The following is a 20,265-nucleotide window of genomic DNA, read 5'->3' on the forward strand; positions in this document are numbered from 1 at the left end:
TATTAAAAAAAAAAAAGTTTTTCATATTCTAGCTCTCTAATTTTTAATTATTGGTAGTTAAGAAGAGATTAAATTTAAATTCAACTTTTAACTCACCAAGTATAATATTTTGTTTAAAATGAAAAAAAAATTTAATTATTTCACTCAGATTTTTTTATTCCTCAAAAGAACTACTCTTGTTTTACAATTTAATTTTTAGAATTAAGTTTATATCTTACTTCTGAGATAATTATTTATGTAGTACAGCCATCAAAATAAGATTACTTGTTTTTTTAAATTGTTTTAATCAACTATGTCACTTCAATAATTATATTTATTATGTTGTTTTTCCTTCTTGTTCTTGATTAAGTCCTCGATGTCAAGGTTCTTGATTCAAATAACAGAATTGGAATTGTTTCACATGTTTAAAATTAATTTTTTATCATATAAAACAGAGTAATTATAATCAGGAATAACCTAGCAGTTCCCAAAGGGAAAATAAAAAATTATAATTTTTTTGAATGATACTCATTAATTTTTTGTAAATTTATAAAATTCAATATTAATTTGTTGTGAAGGAAAATTTTTATTGCTGAGAAAAAACCAATTTTATTTATATTGTAATTATTTTTTTTGTTAGTAGATGAAAAATTGTTGTCACTAATTTTCAGTTATATTTTATCTAATTATTATTATAAATTTTCTCTTACTTCTGAAAACAAACTAAAAAAATAATTTTTATGTCAAATGAATTAAAATTAATTTACTTTTTTATGATTTTATTGTTTTTAGACAATTAATTCATCATATTATTTCTGACAGAGAAGTATATTCAAATGATCTCAAAATCGAGTCACTGAATTCATTACAAATCTCAAGAAAACATTTTAAAAATTCTGCTGTTTTTCTTATAAATTAATGTTTTATTTACAACAGAATTACTTTAATTTCCTTTGCATAAGTTTAGGCAATACATCAGTCAGCCACTGGGACATTTAATTCCATTTATTTCTTATTTCAATTTTAATGTATAAGGAATAGATCAGATTTAAACGTTAACGTCGTTAGCTGTCTTATTAACAGTCTTATGTAATGTTTTTACAGCAGGAGTTTAAAATTACTTGTATTTTTATTTCATGAAAAAAAAGTGTTTAGTTTTTTTTTTATTCATGACAAAGAAGTCTGAAAAATTGTTCTGTAAATGTGTGATATAAATTTTTAGTGCATGAAAAATGCCTGAGCTGAATGCGATTTAAACCTAAAGCCTTCTTGATGAAAAACAAAGATGTTATCTCTCTGCTGTAGAAGTCTGTATTTTAACTAGCATTTTGAAAACTTTCACTAGTTTTTAAAGAAGCTCAGATCAGTATAATTTCTTTCCTATTAATATCACTTAATGATATAGAAAAATATTTTAAAGAAAAGAAAAAAATGCATAAATCTTTATACAAAAAAAAGAATATTTACCCTGATAAAAAACGACCAAAAGATCAGTCAAAATCAGACCAAAAGATCAGTCATATCAAACAGATCATCCTGAAAACAGAATTATCAAAGATCATTAAAACCCCAAAAGAACTCAAGATTATAAAGGTATATAGGGTCCTTGCCATTCAAATACATACAACCTACTTCTAAAGATATTTTGTCAAACCATAAAAATGTGCAAAGTGAATGCAATTATTTAAAAGATACTCTTAAAATAAATTTGTCAGTAGCTTAGAAAACACAAAAAATCATCAAAAATCAGTCTTCTTTAAATTATCGCATAGATTTCTCATATAGATTTTTCCTTAGGGCATCCTTTTTTATCTCTTTTCTTTATTCTCCTGATGGCCTCTCTCCTGATGACCCCCTGTCTTCTCTGAAGACAGGGGGTCATCTGAGACCTTGGATATGGAATCTTCATGCATCTCTAATACCATGCAGATTGTTTTTCAGCCAGTATCTGATAACAACAGCTCAAGCGGTTGGGGAGTATTGCATCCAAGTCTAGATTCGATGCACTCCCTGCTGAATGTTTGGGCCAGCTGAAATGCTCCCCCTTTCTTGTGGAGTCCTCTGTGCTTTCAAAGTCTCCATAGTTATATTTTTAACAGTCTCTCTACTCAGGGCTTTCTCTATCTTAACTTCTACGTGCATCACATATGCTCGCTGATTCAGGCTTCTGCATTCTTACCACACCTTCCTTCAACTTATGACTATATAAATTAGTGTTTTTTGCCATTTCAGGTATGTCTTTTATATTTTTCTGTATTATACTGTTGCTGTAGATTTAATTTTATTATTTACGATTTTCTTAATCATAGCTGCAAAGCTCAGTGCAAGGGCTTCATTAATTTTGGCAAACAAGTGATAGCGGTTGCTTATGCATAAGACAATATAGGTTGAGGTGATTGGCTGCTGACAATTTTCCTTGCTTCAGGATATCTGATCTAGCTCAGTTTAGTTATCATCTCAAGGTGAGTGTCTTCCCCCACAGGGGCCAGGATGATCCAGGATACATGAATCTGTTTCAGTTTTATTTATTTTCAAACTGAATTTCTCTCCCCACAACGAATCCCCACCGATCAGTTTTTCTCTTAACTCTTGTTTTACATTCTGATTTTGATGTGTTTTTTTTTTACTAAATTAAGTTTATCAGCATTCAGAAACAGATTCATTTTACAGTACTTATTCTGATAAATAAAAACAAAATAAAAAATGCATTAATTGCATTGTTATTACTTTTTTATGCATGTAATTTAGTATATGCAACTTCAACAGCAAAAAATTGATTACAAATAATTTTAAAAATTTTGAATATAAATTACCCCATCTGCAGTCTTTATTATACTGTAAATATCAGAATGGAAAACTGTAATAAAGCTGTATTACTTTTTTTATATTTTTTTTTTGTTGATGAATTACACAAAAACTTACAAGGAATCTTATATGGTATATGGAATATGAAAATTTTGTAGCGTATGAAAAATATCATGCCTGGCCAGGATTCGAACCCAGGACCTCCGGATGAAAGGCCATCACACTACCACTCCAACACAGAGATTGGAGGTCAAATGTATTTTTGTTTATCTAGTTGTTTCATTAATTTCACATGTAAAACATTAATCTGTAATAGTATCAGATCTTTTGTTTAATATTAGTTTACAATAACTGAGAAACTGTAACAAAAATCCTTTCATTAAAAAAAATTTTTGAATATAATACTTCCTATTTATTTATATATATAACACCTGAGAATGATACTGATGAGATTTCTTTTATTTCTATAGAGTTTAACATTTAGTTTAACATCTCTTCAATGAAAAATTGCTGAAAATTATTTTTATCATTATAATATTTTTTTTAAATGATTTTTTACTCATTATTTACTTTTTTGTTTAGAGATACAATTTAAAATATTTAAGATTGATACTAGTTCATATAGTTTCACCCTTTTTTAAGGTATTTAGCCATAAAATATTATATAAGTTAAAAACACTTGTTTCATGGATGTAGGAATATATTTTATATTGTACAAATTATTGATATTAAAATGTGAATTTTAATAAAATAAACTTCTTCCAAAAAATTAAACAGACTTTAATTATTTTTAAATTTTGAATTTCGCACAGGATTAAAAAGTAATAACAACTTAATAACTTAATTTGGTGTCAACTTCCAAAAGTAAAAATTTAAATAACAAAATATTTTTATCTTATCTTTTGGTATCAGTTACTATTTGATGATCCTTTTTTATGTCTGTTTTTAAATAATTTTTATTATTTTTAGTTTTACATTTGTTTAAAATTCAAATTGGCCAAAAGAAAAAGCTACCTGATTGGAAAAAAAACAGTTTACAAGAGACATATATAACAATAAAAATAAAAACCCACACCTAAGAAATGACTAGCAACTAATTGTATCAACTACATAAAGCTACTACTAATTGCTATAAAGTAAGTGATCAAGTTTATTGGGTGCAGGAATCATTATTTTTTTATCCTAAATCTCCTGTTAATTTTTTCATTAAAATATTTTAAATATTGGAATGATGCCAGGTTATTTTTAATTACACTAAAATAATAATGACAATTATTATTTACACTTAATAATAATAATGACAGCAAAAAATTTTAAATATCTTCAAATATTTTTTTATTTAGATAATTAATTTTTCATTTAAAGAAGTTTTCTATATGTTACCAAAAAAAAAAATAATTGCAATCTGATAAGAGAACTTCCTTTGCAAAACACTAAAAGAATCATCAAAATTAGTCCATGTGGTGATGTCTTATTCATAAAAAAACATTTTTTTTTTAAATACGCATGGGCTAACAACCTCCTCACTTTATTGAAACCAGTGATATAAGCAAGATTTGAAGAAATTATTTGTTATTAAGTAGGGATCATTTATCTCCCTACCATAAAATTATGTGTAACACACTATAAATGTTTGTTTTGATAGATTTACACAGGTATTGCTTCTAGTTTCCTAAGCATAACAATGCTACATAACAATAGGAGTATTGTACTGTAAACTACTGCAGTATAATACTCCTATTGTACTGCTATTAAAAATATCTACTACAATTGAAAATTACTTACAGCAGGTTACTGGGATAAGTTATAAAAGTATATCTTTCTACAAGATGGATTTATATGAGGTTACTTACTGCCTGTTTCTCCTGTAACTTTATTATCTATGACTTAATTTTTCTGAATAGAGAAAGGTACATGACAGAAAGTCATACATTACATTGGTAATATAAAACATATTACGTAGTCTAAAACATCCCAAGAAAGAAAAGGGTTTTCTTTAGAAAGGTTGAATCTGTTAATTATCTAAGAAAAAATCATTTTTATTGTAATCAGTCAACATGAAGTTATTTATCAGTAAAGCTCTGCTCTACCTCAGATAGAAAGCAATGATTTCAAAAGAAGTGAACACTCAGTACATTTATCTCCATATGGAAATCTTTATTTCTCTACTCCAGGTGCAGTGATTTATCTGAAATAGGAGTCCCATTCTTCACATTTTCTCCTTAACTTTACTCCATTGTTTCCTGACCTGAACAATGCAAGCAGAGATTCTATCGTGATAGGTCAAGCAGAGGATTTTGGGATTACAAATTCTTGGTTTTATATACTGAGAGGTGGATGATTGTGAAACTGTACAGGAGGTTATATTTTCAGTTTGGTGGTTGAACAATAAATATAGTGGTTGGAGTACCAGTCAAGTAACATTAATTCCTTTAATTCTATCTAAAATATAAATATACTTTTGTTTTTATGTATGTAAGGCACCTGAAGTACAAAAGCTTTGCTTTTTGAACAATCTCAAAAGACAGTTGATACTACCTCAAATATATCTCAAAAGATATGACATTTATTATAATTCCAATTTGTTTGATGATTAAAGTATAGGTTAAAATCATAGGGCTTAATATTTCCTGGATTTTGGGGGGCTTGGCATGCCAATGAATAAGAAAGAGTACATTAATTTTGGTGAAGAGTAAATGGGAAATTATTTCAAGCCTCCTTTTTATTAATATCTTTGATATAAAAGAGCTCTTACTCTTGAGTCTTGAGAATAGCTGTACCGATTTGTGGAGTGACATACATCTTGCATCAAATCACTTACAACTATTTTACTATGGCATCTAAAAGATGAAGGTTATTTTTATTTATTAGATTCCACAACTATAATAGTTGTGTTGACCTGACATTAGTTAAAAATCACTCCAGAAATAATGCTACTGTTCTCAGAAATAATGAGCATCATACATCAGGCTCACTATAAAAGTTTTTTATTTCTTCTTTTACCGAGCCAAATATACTTATCAACATCAGCATGCTAAGCCCTCTGAAATGCAAGAGATATTCATCTTACAAGAGCCACCTTTACTCCATTCTCCACAGGGACACCATTATTCTTCTCAAAGAAAGCGACTCTAATCAGTGCCCCTTTTATCTCAGATCCTTTAAGTTTGTCGCAACCATAAGAAAGACTGGTGGGATAGTGTATAGGCACAAATTAATATTCCCCCTTCTTTTATGAAGCAGTGTATTATATGCTCTGTATTAGCTCAGAAGTGAAAAAGAAGAAGGTAAAATAAAAAATTATATGCATTATTTTCCTTATATATACTACAAATTTATTTTTAATTTACTCATGTTTATCAATATTATCTCACTATGTTTCCTTTTTTTCCCTTGAACATAATGTACTTGTTAGTGGTATAATTAAATGTTTTTATAAACAAAATTAATTGAAAACTTATTAAAAAATATTTGCATTAATAAAATAACTTTCAAAAATCAGAATATTTGATGTTTTGAGAAATATTATATAAAATAACTTAATCTTAGATTTTTCATTTTGTTTTTAATAAAAATTATTTTAAAACAAATTGTTAGATTTATATCACTTAAATCAAACAATGATTAAACTAAAACATAATATTGTTTCGTTAATGTTCTGTTCATCAAATGAAGATTATATTTTAAAAAAATATTTTATTTTATCTCAGAAAAATTATAGAATAAATGCTTATCATAAATCATAACAACTGTATAATATTTTCATAATTTTGTAATTGTGAAAATTACCAATTAATAAAATAATAATTCAAATCATCATAAAATTAAAATTGTGATGGCATTTTCATTGTCAGTAACAGAACTATGTTATTTTACATTTGGATCCTTGTTTTGTGTTAATGTTTACATAACCTCTCTGTACAAGTACAATGATTGTATGTTATTGTAAGCTATGATAATGGAAATTTGATGAGCAAGAGGTATGGTTAGCAGTGGGTATTATGGTAGGTTGAGTAGACATGTTTAGATGGGATATTTGAAATGTTCATTTTGATTATTGTGTCAAACATTGTTTTTGATTTGTACTGGCATTGTTCAATGAGAACACCTCTAGGATATGTTTATAAATTTCATACTGTTCAAATGTCAAAATGATAATTCTTTTTACAGAAACATGAAAAATATCTCAAACTTACACATGATGAAAAATTTGAGTAAAAAACATATTTATAGCATAGTTTTATATAAATGTAATTGTTCATATATATATATATATATATATATAGAAGAAAGCTTATATGTTTGATATACAATAAATTCATGTGTTCTAGACACAAATAGTTGTAATTAAATATTTAGAGTAACAATTGTAAAAAAAATTGAACCATGTTAATTTTAATTAGGCTTAAAATTAAAATTTTTAATTTTAATTGAATTTAGAGTCTGTTGTAAATAATTGAAATGTTGAAATTTAAAAAAATCTGGTAATGATTTGATGAAATTTACTGGCATTTGCATAGAACTTAAAATTAATCTTATTTTTATTGTTGTATGTATGTTAGGTGCCATAATAATGATATCTGTCAACATTCTAACATGAGATAAAGACATTCCAAAAACTGGCTAATATGTTATCCCCAAGCGTTCCATGCCAAGATTTAGGAATGAAGTGGTTTATTATTAACTTCTTCACTGATATAATCATATTTCTGCATGTGAGTACGCTGAGCCCAGTAAAATGCAAACAATATTCACCTCTATAAGGGACACTTTCATTCAGTTCATCTTAGGCTAAACATATAATGAATATTATTATTTTCATAGAAAGCCAATTGAATTTCAGATGCCTTTCATGCATCACATTCTGAGAAAAAACAAATTAAAGGACAGATAAAAAATAAATTAAGTGTAAAAAATAAATTAATGTACTCCTTTCTGTAGGAAAGAACGTATACTGTCATTACTCGGTAAGAGTATTCATTGATAAGCCTAAAAATTATTACCATTATCAATATAAGCTTAACTTTTTTTTTAACTTAAATCCAATCTGTAATTTCTTAAGAATTTTTTAAAGATATGTTCATGTTTATTTCTATCAGTATTTTTGATGACTCTTTCTTTATTTGGTGGAGGAAGATCATCTACTGTTGGTCTGGTTATAAGTTTTCCAGATAATTAACTTAGATATTTTTTTAAAATGAAAAATGATATCATTTTTGCAGGCAATTTGAAAAGATATTTTCATATTTTGGTCATTGTCATCGCTTAATAATAAATTGTTAGAACATGATTATGTACAATTTGAAGTCATGCTGATATTTAAAGTACATATTTTTGCATGAAAATTCTAGAAAATGAGAATAAAAAAGTAATACATTTTTGCATTCCAAAGAGCATTATCTCATGCTTAGTAATAGTCTCTGCATTTGTAGTCATTTCTCTACATTCCTTTTGCCCTTGCTTTTGAATTTTTTGCGTTAGCTATTTTTTCACAAAGTGTTTTTCTCTTGGCCTATCATTATTTAGAATAAAAATAAAACAAATTTAAAATAAATTCCTTTTTTTAAGTAATAAAAGAACTGTAAAATTATATTCAAAATTAAAAAAGTAATAATAATAATGCTTTTGAACATTACAAAAACTATCACCAAATGTCATGACATCATCACTGTAGGTTAAACTGCTCTTAGATATAAAATAATAATTTATCAAGTACATTAATATATCTAAAGAAGGAAGATAGTTTTTTACTCAGTTCTTTATATTGTATGAAGGTCTCAAAATAATTTAAAATTTGAAAAATACAAAATTTCAACAGCAATTTTTTTTAACAATAGCAACATTTTCCATGTGATATCTATTACAAAAACAACCAGAAAAGTAATGATACATGTTGTTCTTTTTCTTAAGTATGTGTTTAATAAATGTTTAAAAAAATATGACAGAATAAATTTTTTTTCTAGAACACTTTTTTATGTAATTAGAATACAACAGATTTGAGGCTTTTATTATATCAGACAGTATTTAGGTTTTGCCTTTCTAAAAGTAAAGCTTCTTTGCCATTTTTACTCAATTTCATATGTAGGTTATTCATCTCCTGAACCATTTGTTGGAACTAAATTATCTGCAATCTTTATGCTTCTTTTTAGTGAGATACATTTATTTTTCTTGGAGAATTAATGTTTGTATATGATAATCACATTCAACCAATCTTGGATTTGATATCTGATGTAGTCAGGAAATATTTTATCATTCCACTTTATCATATGTAACTTTATCAAGTTCATTTCATACAGAAAAACGCATCTGTAATTAGTTGATCTAAATAATGAAATTCCTGTTAAACTTGTTATAATTCAATTAAAAATGATTTATAAAGATTGCTACATCATCTAAAAAAAATTTATAGAAATTGTTTTCTTAAAAACAATTAGAAAAATTTTAAATTTTAAAGCAGTAACTTACACAAAATTATGGAATTTTTTTCTCATAAAATTAATGAGAGTAAACATAAATTTTCTGTAAATAATATGATTCTTTACAGATATTTACCTCCTCTATGAATCATGAAACCTTGCCGTTGGTGAGGGGGCTTGAGTGCTCAGGGATACAGAGTAGCTGGACCGAAGGTGCAACCATATCGGAGAGGTATCTGTTGAGAGCCAGACTAAGGAATGATTCCTGAAAGAGGGCAGCAGCTCTTTCAGTAGTTGTTAGGGGCGTGAGTCAGGACGACTTAAACGGCCGTATCAACATCACTCAGTCCTCTGAGTACTGCGCAGCTGAAAGCAATGGAAAACTACAGCTGCTTTTTTTCCAAGAAAATGTGGCTCTCTGCATTTTCACATACCAATAATGGAGGCGCCTTCCTTGGTAAAATATTCCGGAGGTAAAATAGTCCCCCGTTCGGATCTCCGGGTGGGGACTACTAAGGAAGGGGTCACCAGAAAAGTAAAAAATAACATTCTACGAGTCGGAGCGTGGAATGTTAGAAGCTTAAAAAAGGTTGGTAGGCTAGAAAATTTAAAAAAGGAAATGGGTAGGACAAATGTGGATATAGTAGGAATTAGTGAGGTTCGGTGGGAAGAGGAAGGCGACTTTTGGTCAGGTGATTTTAGAGTAATTAACTCAGCGTCAAATAATGGGCAGGCAGGAGTAGGTTTCGTGATGAACAAGAAGATAGGGAGGAGAGTGGAGTATTTCAAAACGCATAGCGATAGAATCATTGTAATAAGGATAAAATCAAAACCTAAACCGACAACGATTGTTAACGTCTATATGCCTACAAGCGCCCATGATGATGATGAGGTAGAGTGTGTATACGAAGAGATTGATGAAGCAATTAAACACGTAAAAGGAGATGAAAATTTAATAATAGTTGGAGATTGGAATGCAAGCATTGGAGAAGGCAAGGAAGGAAATATAGTGGGTGAATACGGGCTGGGGAAAAGGAATGAAAGAGGGGACCGACTTATAGAGTTTTGCACGAAGTATAATTTAGTAATTGCCAACACCCAATTTAAAAATCATAATAGAAGAATATACACTTGGAAAAAGCCAGGCGATACTGCAAGGTATCAGATAGATTATATCATGGTTAAGCAAAGATTTAGAAATCAACTCGTTGACTGCAAAACTTACCCTGGAGCAGACATTGATAGCGACCATAATTTGGTGATAATGAAATGTAGATTGGGGTTTAAAAACCTGAAGAAAAGATGTCAGATGAATCGGTGGAATTTAGAGAAGCTTGAGGAAGAGGAGGTAAAGAAGATTTTTGAGGAGGACATCGCAAGAGGTCTGAGTAAAAAAGATAAGGTAGAAAATGTAGAAGAAGAATGGGAGAATGTTAAAAAGGAAATTCTTAAATCAGCAGAAGCAAACTTAGGCAGAATAAAGAGAACTGGTAGAAAACCTTGGGTTTCAGACGATATATTGCAGCTGATGGATGAACGTAGAAAATATAAGAATGCTAGTGATGAAGAAAGTAAAAGGAACTATCGGCAATTAAGAAATGCTATAAACAGGAAGTGCAAACTGGCGAAAGAAGAGTGGATTAAAGAAAAGTGTTCAGAAGTGGAAAGAGAAATGAACATTGGTAAAATAGACGGAGCATACAGGAAAGTTAAGGAAAATTTTGGGGTACATAAATTAAAATCTAATAATGTGTTAAACAAAGATGGTACACCAATATATAATACGAAAGGTAAAGTCGATAGATGGGTGGAATATATTGAAGAGTTATACGGAGGAAATGAATTAGAAAATGGTGTTATAGAGGAAGAAGAGGAAGTTGAGGAGGATGAAATGGGAGAAACAATACTGAGATCTGAATTTAAGAGAGCATTAAAAGATTTAAATGGCAGAAAAGCTCCTGGAATAGACGGAATACCTGTAGAATTACTGCGCAGTGCAGGTGAGGAAGCGATTGATAGATTATACAAACTGGTGTGTAATATTTATGAAAATGGGGAATTTCCATCAGACTTCAAAAAAAGTGTTATAGTTATGATACCAAAGAAAGCAGGGGCAGATAAATGTGAAGAATACAGAACAATTAGTTTAACTAGTCATGCATCAAAAATCTTAACTAGAATTTTATACAGAAGAATTGAGAGGAGAGTGGAAGAAGTATTAGGAGAAGACCAATTTGGTTTCAGGAAAAGTATAGGGACAAGGGAAGCAATTTTAGGCCTCAGATTAATAGTAGAAGGAAGATTAAAGAAAAACAAACCAACATACTTGGCGTTTATAGACCTAGAAAAGGCTTTCGATAACGTAGACTGGAATAAAATGTTCAGCATTTTAAAAAAATTAGGGTTCAAATACAGAGATAGAAGAACAATTGCTAACATGTACAGGAACCAAACAGCAACAATAACAATTGAAGAACATAAGAAAGAAGCCCTAATAAGAAAGGGAGTCCGACAAGGATGTTCCCTATCGCCGTTACTTTTTAATCTTTACATGGAACTAGCAGTTAATGATGTTAAAGAACAATTTAGATTCGGAGTAACAGTACAAGGTGAAAAGATAAAGATGCTACGATTTGCTGATGATATAGTAATTCTAGCCGAGAGTAAAAAGGATTTAGAAGAAACAATGAACGGTATAGATGAAGTCCTACGCAAAAACTATCGCATGAAAATAAACAAGAACAAAACAAAAGTAATGAAATGTAGTAGAAATAACAAAGATGGACCACTGAATGTGAAAATAGGAGGAGAAAAGATTATGGAGGTAGAAGAATTTTGTTATTTGGGAAGTAAAATTACTAAAGATGGACGAAGCAGGAGCGATATAAAATGCCGAATAGCACAAGCTAAACGAGCCTTCAGTAAGAAATATAATTTGTTTACATCAAAAATGAATTTAAATGTCAGGAAAAGATTTTTGAAAGTGTATGTTTGGAGTGTCGCTTTATATGGAAGTGAAACTTGGACAATCGGAGTATCTGAGAAAAAAAGATTAGAAGCTTTTGAAATGTGGTGCTATAGGAGAATGTTAAAAATCAGATGGGTGGATAAAGTGACAAATGAAGAGGTATTGCGGCAAATAGGTGAAGAAAGTAGCATTTGGAAAAATATAGCTAAAAGAAGAGACAGACTTATAGGCCACATACTAAGGCATCCTGGAATAGTCGCTTTAATATTGGAAGGACAGGTAGAAGGGAAAAATTGTGTAGGCAGGCCACGTTTGGAGTATGTAAAACAAATTGTTGGGGATGTAGGATGTAGAGGGTATACTGAAATGAAACGACTAGCACTAGATAGGGAATCTTGGAGAGCTGCATCAAACCAGTCAAATGACTGAAGACAAAAAAAAAAAAAAAAAAAAACAGATATTTAATTACAGATGATTAATTTTGCGATTTAAATTGATTAGTTTTAATTCATTCTTAAATATAAGTTGGAATGCAAATCACACTGTTGCTTTCAAATGTTGGAGTCAGTGTTTAATTCACACTTCACTTTTCATTGGTTTCTGATTACCAATGTACTCATTTACAGTACAGAAATAGTAACTATAATGTGGTTAATATGAGTGAAAATTACTTTTGCTGTTATTAATATTAATACCATAAGTATTTTATATTAATTATAACCAATTAAAGTCACCTTGGAAAAAAGGTTTGTGGAAGTCAGATTAGGATTTTTTACTGCCAGGATTTTACTGGCAGGATACTGCCAGGATTTTTTGGCCCAATGCTTGGGACCTATTGTTTAGTATAGCATAGATATTGCAACTGTAATAAGAAGAGGGTAGTGAGCTAAAAGTAACTCCTATTCCTCTCTCATTTTTTGTACAGTTATTAAGTAAAACATAATTATTTACCAACGTATCAAAGATATAGTTGGTCGTGTTTATTTCTTCAACAAAAATAAATGGCTGCAAATAATGGTCAGTTATGAATTAATCCATTCATGTTCTGTCTTGGAAAGTCTTGAAATTATTGAAAAATTCCAAAATCTATAATTGTAACAGTTTACATATGTGTTCATATGAAATTTTGTTTTATCACTGATATAATGCTCATATGTTCACTGAAAACGTTTCTTAAGAGTCTATATTCTAACCTAATCACAATAGTAAATTATGGTTTGATTTAGTTTTAGTTCAAGTTACTCTACTCACACATTTTGTACATAAAATGTAAACCATTATTAGTAGTTTAATTTCTCACATGCATGGCATGCTTACTGCCATCATATCCATACAAAAATGTCTACACTAAAAGTGATTAAACAGCATCATGTCAAAACCATTCCTACTGAATAAGTTACAACATCACTGAAGTTATTAAGGATACCATTACTAACTTATTTTAGAATGAAATCAGCCAATTAATTTCCTGTGTGGTGATTATCTGCTTTAAAATTTCATTGTGTGATTGATTTTTAAGGTGTTTTCAAATGTTAATGAAGAACATTTGCCAATTAATTATTGCTAGTTTCAAATTTTAAACTGCAATAAATGATTGATTTCTGGGTCACATAATGCACTGACCATCTCAGACATTACACATTCTCTTCTAGCATAATAAATTTTTCCGTAAATTTTTTACTGTCTTTACTTTCAGTTTCAGTCTTTTCTGCCAATACACCTTGATCATAAGTATGTTGATATTGTTGCTGTACTGTTATAACTGATTTAAATACAGCATACCACAACACTCTGTACTCTCTGTTTAACTATTGAAATTATGTTAAGCTGAAGTACAGGATGGTTTTTGCCACATGAACTGAACAACTACAGGATTTTTTTTTTCATAGGTTCATACAATAACAATAGAAATCAGCTGATTATTACATAAAATATTTTTAATCAAGACTACAAATACCTCTTTCAGCAACTGTATAAATTTGATCCTTTGATCATAACTAAGTGCATTTTGTCTTTCATGAGATGAATGTCTTTGACATGTATTAGTTAATAGTCACAGATCTCTGAAAAAAGTTAACCAAAAAAGTCAGTTGTTAGCCATTTTTGGTCAGAATAATGGATACCTTAATTTACTGATTCGAATAGTTTTATCAATTGCTATTTTACATGTATATGGTTACTAGGTTGCTGAAATTGAAGTACACTCACAATAATTCAATTAGCACAAAATTTTGTAGTCACATAGTTTTGGGTGTTTAAACAGGAATTAAATGATTATTCAGAATGCTGAATAAATACAATTAATTAATGTTTTTTTATTAAATTTATGTTTGTACTACAGTAAATTACATTTACTATACATGTAGTAAGTTGACAAGTCACCATACCATAATTAATTCCATTTACACTCTCCTGAAACATGTACTGAATTGAGTTAGATGAAAATGGTTCTATTGTCTGGCTCAATGGAGGTAGATATTGTTATTTTTTTAAAATAATATACCCTTTTTTAGAAAAAATTCCATACCATAAATATAAATACAAGGGTAAGTTAACATTTTTAATATTTTAAATATTGTTCTGCATGTTTCATACCTCTGTGTAAGAAACAGTGATTTGAAACCCCATTTTTGTATCTTAAAAACTCATTCTGTGATTTTGAGGGAGCCCAAGAAATTTTATACTTAAAACAGGATAGTTTTATTGCCATTCATTATCTTCCTTCTTTTATGTTTAATAATTATCAGATTTACAAATAGTTTAATATAATTTTGTTAATAATATTTATTCTTTAATCACATAGCACAATATACAACAATAATACAACCACTCGTTCTTAATATTTTGTTAAGTTTTAATTCAATATCAACTTTTAGAACTGGATATTTCTCTATTTAATCATTTAATTAATGATCCATATTTTCATCACCAATAAGTTATTATCATTTGTGTTGTAGCAATTTATTCCTTAAAAAATAACACTCTCCATTTCTGTCAAATCAAACAACCTTTCTGCAATCAAGCACAACATTTTTACTTGACCAAAGCTTTGTTATGCTTCTTTTACTATTTTTAATAGATTATTGTCCCACTTAAAAGATCTTCCAATACGTGCAAATATTACTTTTTCAATGGGTTTTTAATTGCTACAACTGTAAAAAAGGGAAAAAAGAGATTTTGTCCAATTATATGCACAAATAATATGTGAAGAAATAATTTTTCAGATTTTAATTTTATTTTTTTATACAAAATCTGAAAACAAGCAACTGAAAGTGACAAATGAAGAGGTTTTGTGGCAAATAGATGAAGAAAGAAGCATTTGGAAAAATATAGCTAAAAGAAGAGACAGACTTATAGGTTACATATTAAGCATCCTGGAATAGTCGCTTTAATATTGGAGGAACAGGTAGAAGGAAAAAATTGTGTAGGTAGGCAACATTTGGAATATATAAAACAAATTATTAGGGATGTAGGATGTAGGGGATATATCAAAATGATACAACTAGCACTAGATAGGGAATCTTGGAGAGCTGCATCAAACCAGTCAAATGACTGAAGACAAAAAAAATACAAAATCTATTTATTTATTACATTCATCTATTTCCTTAACTATTATTTTATATATAATTAAATTTTTTTATACATTAATGTGAACTATAACTACTTTTTATTTGTTAATGTACATAAAAATTTCTTTTTAATGATATATTTTATGATGATGATTTAATCCAAAGTTTTATCATGATTTTGTTTGATTTGAGTTCGGGAGTGTTGGGTAAGTCCCCCTTTTTTTGAATTATAACAAGTCACCACATCCAATGTGGTCTGTAAAATGTGCAATTATATACACATCTGAATAAAGTAATTTTTACATGTAAAATGTGAGCTGATTAACATATTTTCCGTTAAATAGTATACTGTGTAGTTACATAGTAAATGTATATATCCAGGAAAGTAAAAGAAAGAATATCTGTACCATCCAATAAATTACTTTGCTTTTCAGTTTTTTTTCTAAAAATTGTAAGTGACGAAGTAACAAATGTTTTTTATATAGTATCTCGACAGAGAAATTAATTTTCAGCTGCATTATATTTATACACATATTTCAAAAAACATCATAAACCCGCAATACATATCATATCACTTATTTATTTATATTTTATGTTTTAACTTTTTTTTTTTAAACTAATTAAATTTTATTAAAAACCTTTAAATTAAATTTTATCATACTTTAAAAACTTGAACAAAAATTTAAAAAAACTTTTATTTAATTTAAAAATTTTTAATTATAATCAAAACAAGATGTAAAATATAAATTGTTTAAAAATTATATCTTGGAGAGCTGCATCAAACCAGTCAAATGACTGAAGACAAAAAAAAAAAAAAAAAAAAAATTATAAAGATTAATTAATTAAAATTTATATTAAAATTAATTTAAAAAATTAAAATGTAAAAATTTTTTCATGTGAACAATATGACGTCAATTATTTACCAGATAATTATTATTAACCAGATTGGAAGATCAATTACTCAACATTATTATCAAAACTGATAATAATGGTACTATTTACTGCAGTATTTATAATACTTTATAGTATCTTCATAGTCTGTATGAAAGTTGATTATATTAAATTTATTCTATGTTTATATATATATATATATATATATACCTTTCTAAAATGTCAAAACCATTATTATTGCTCTCCATATTGCATTTTTTAATTTCTAATACTTTTAAGTTTGTCTGAATATCTGATTTTGTGTGCTTATTTTTAATCAAATGATCTGATACATTTGAATCAATATGATAAATTTGAATTATTGATAGGCATTTTTTATTGTAATTATACCAGGTTAATTTTTGAGCTTTAGCTAGTTTGTTTTTTCTTATTTAGGTTATTTTTTCTTATTTAGGTTATTTTTTCTTATTTAGGATTGAGGTTTTTTTTGTTTAGGTTGTTACTACTTCTCCGAGGTATTTAAACCGGGTTACTATCGATTTTATTATCGTTTACGTTTACTTCTTTAATTGCATTGGTTTTTGGACATAATTTCTGTCTTTTTGAATGATATTTTTGAAGCCAGTTTTATTTGCAATGTTTTGAAGTTCAAATATCTGTGATTTAGCTTTGCTGATGTCGTTTTCTAGCATTGCCAAATCAGTTTGTTTTGATTTTTCAGCCTATTTTTTGTTCGGGAGGACACTTTTTGAGCCATTCCCTCATTACCATTTCTAGAGCACAGTTGACTAATTACAGTAAGAGCCCATTGCCTTTGCGCAGTCTTGTTTTGATCTCAAATGGTTCCAAGAACTCACCTCTGAATTTTACCTTCGAATTAGTGTTTGGGAGGCTCAGTTTTATGATGTTTATCAGTTTGGTATGTAGTCCAAGGTCTAGAATCTTAGAATCTTTAGTAGGGATTCTCTGTGGATACAGTCATAAGCTTTCTTGAAATCTACAAATTATGTTATACCTCCATTTCTTTTCCTGTTGTAGTCCATTATTAGCTTGAGACTCATGATCTGGTCTGGACAGCTTCTCCAGGGTCTGAAACCTCCCTGGTATTTCTTCTAGTTCTTCCTCAAGTTGTGAACCGATTCTGTTGAGGATGATTCTTGAAAGAATTTGATATGTTGTGTCTAGGAGTGTGATTCCCCTGTAATTGTTAGGGTCTGTTTTGTCCCCTTTTTCATGTAGTGGATGGATGAGGCCTGTCGTCCAGTGTTCTGATAGTTCTTCTTCAAACTAGATCTTGGCAAGCTGTTGATGAAAGCCAATTTTTGCTAATCTTCCTGCACGTTTCCAAATCTCTACAAAAGTCTAATTTTCTCCCACTGCTTTGTAATTCTTCATTTCACCTAGTGTTTGGTAGACTTCTTTTATTGTGGAAGGGTTGATGTTTTCTGGAAGTGTTATTATTTGGTTTTTATGTTGAAGTTTAGGAGTTCTGTCAGCTTTTTGTTGACAGAGTTTAGGAGTTTGTTGAAATTTTTAGCTTAGATTTCCGTATTGTCTTAATTGTTATGGGCCAGTTTATTGTTTTCATTCTTTATTAGTAGAGTTGGAGGTTTGTATTTTTGGAGTTGATTTTTTAAGATTTTGTAGAAGTCTCTCGTCTCTGTTTTAATTCTTCTTCTGTTGACGTCAGTGTGACTTTATAGTGTTGTTTTTTTTATTTTTAGATGCTGAAAACAACCTTACAGAAGGTTTCTGACTCTCTCCACTGGTCCCTGGCAGTATTTATATTCCTTGGCCTGCAGAACCAGTACCCTACTCATCTCTTTAATTGCTGAAACACAATAATGTACATTGTCCATGCCTTTATGTTTCTGTATAAGTCCTTATTTCAGTTCAGTAATCCTTCTGGTCAAAGAAAAGGAGGTACCATTTTTTGTATTACAAAGAACAAATTGTTACATGAACCCATTATTCTACAAAAAGAATCCCTTTTAGTTCCTTCTAGATTCTTCTTTTCATTATTATTTTCTCTCTCTTCTTAATTAGAAGAAATTTGTTACCCTGGTCCATTATACAAATCCTGTTACAATATAAAATAGTTTTTCTTATTTACTTATTCAGAACGCAGTTTTAAAAAATTAATTATATATTTTAAAATGATAAAAACAGACCATTTTCTTTACAATAAAAACATTTTTGAGATTTTGGTTAACATTTTAGTAACTCATTATTTTTTAACTTTAAAAATTAACTGACTCACCATCCCTGCCCCACTCACATCGAGGTAATTATTTTTTTGTGATTTATATTATACGTAAAGTATAGTTTATCAAAACATATAGATTGAAAAATAAAAATAAAATTTGAAATAACTTCACCTATGAATTTAACAACTTTAAAAAAAAAAATAAGAAAAAACTTTCACAGAAATAATATTTTAAATAATTAAAAATTGAAGTTCTCTTCCTATCCAAGGAAAACAGATTTTAAGAATCTATTCACTGAGTTGCATTTTGTCAAAAAATTTCAGTAGACTGAAATTAAGTGAAAATAAAAGTTGAAATAACTTTTGCAAATAACTTTTTTCAAATTTGACTAATGGTTCCTAATGGGATGCGAACTTGAAAGAATGTAGAGTTATTCACTTTTTCATAAACGAAAGTCATAATTATTTCTTGTAAATCGGATAGGATAAGAATAAATTTACTACCTGATGTAGAAAACTATATCTTTTTATAATTGTTGACAATTTTCATTTTTTTCTTTTTTCAATTAAAAATTGCAATGCATTCTCAAATTACTCAAAGAAACAGCTGAACTGTATAACATTTTAGTGCCTTTAAAAAATGTAAAACCCAACCAAACTTTTCTTACCTTTAAAATTTTATTACTTTAGAGATTATTGCAATTTTTAAAAATTATCTTTTCAGTTATTATTTATAGAAACTGGTTTGGTTTATCTTTGCATTAATGTTAAATCTATGCTTATTACATCCCATTCATGTATATAACTTTCTCCAATTTTAACTGATGGTTTTTAATGGGAATGTGATGTTTGTAGAGTAAAAATTGATGTATTCATCTATTATTCAACAGAAAGGTTAAAGATTTGTAACATTTATTTTTATCTTTATTAATTATAAATAAATAATTATTTTATTCTGATCTCTATGTTTTACCTAAAAGCATCAAGGAAAACCTTGACCAGAGCAGCATCACTGAACAAAAATTTATAAATAAAAGGTTAGATGGTTAGATGTAATAAATATACAAAATAACAGTGAAGAAATTATGTAAAAATAAATAAAATCAATAAAAGGTAAATTAGCAAATGTAAATTAAATATAAACAAAATATTTATTTATAAAGGTAAAACTGAAAACTTTTTGAGTGCATATTATATAAATAAGTTAAACGTATAAAACAGTATTTTCTATAGCCGGCATTATTATTAATTGTAGAAAGTAGTGTTTATTAAATACAACACTCATTTAGTACATTTTCAAAAAGAATATTATGTGGTTACAAAACATTAGAAGTTTCTGTTTTATTTTATAATCACAATACTTCTAGTTTGGTTTTTTTACAGTCATCAGAAGGGAAACATATTCTATAGAGATGACTCCTGACTAAATTA

General features: G+C 28.4%; 1 protein-coding gene across 5 annotated transcripts in view; it reads left to right on the forward strand.

Annotated features, from left to right (window-relative positions):
• LOC142321567 (ras-GEF domain-containing family member 1B-like) overlaps positions 1-20,265 on the forward strand; it is a 651,166-nt gene that overhangs the window by 351,632 nt on the left and 279,269 nt on the right. The window lies entirely within an intron of this gene.

This window comes from Lycorma delicatula, chromosome 3 (genome assembly GCF_047948215.1).
Source record: "Lycorma delicatula isolate Av1 chromosome 3, ASM4794821v1, whole genome shotgun sequence".
In the NCBI taxonomy this organism is placed as follows: Eukaryota; Metazoa; Arthropoda; class Insecta; order Hemiptera; family Fulgoridae; genus Lycorma; species Lycorma delicatula.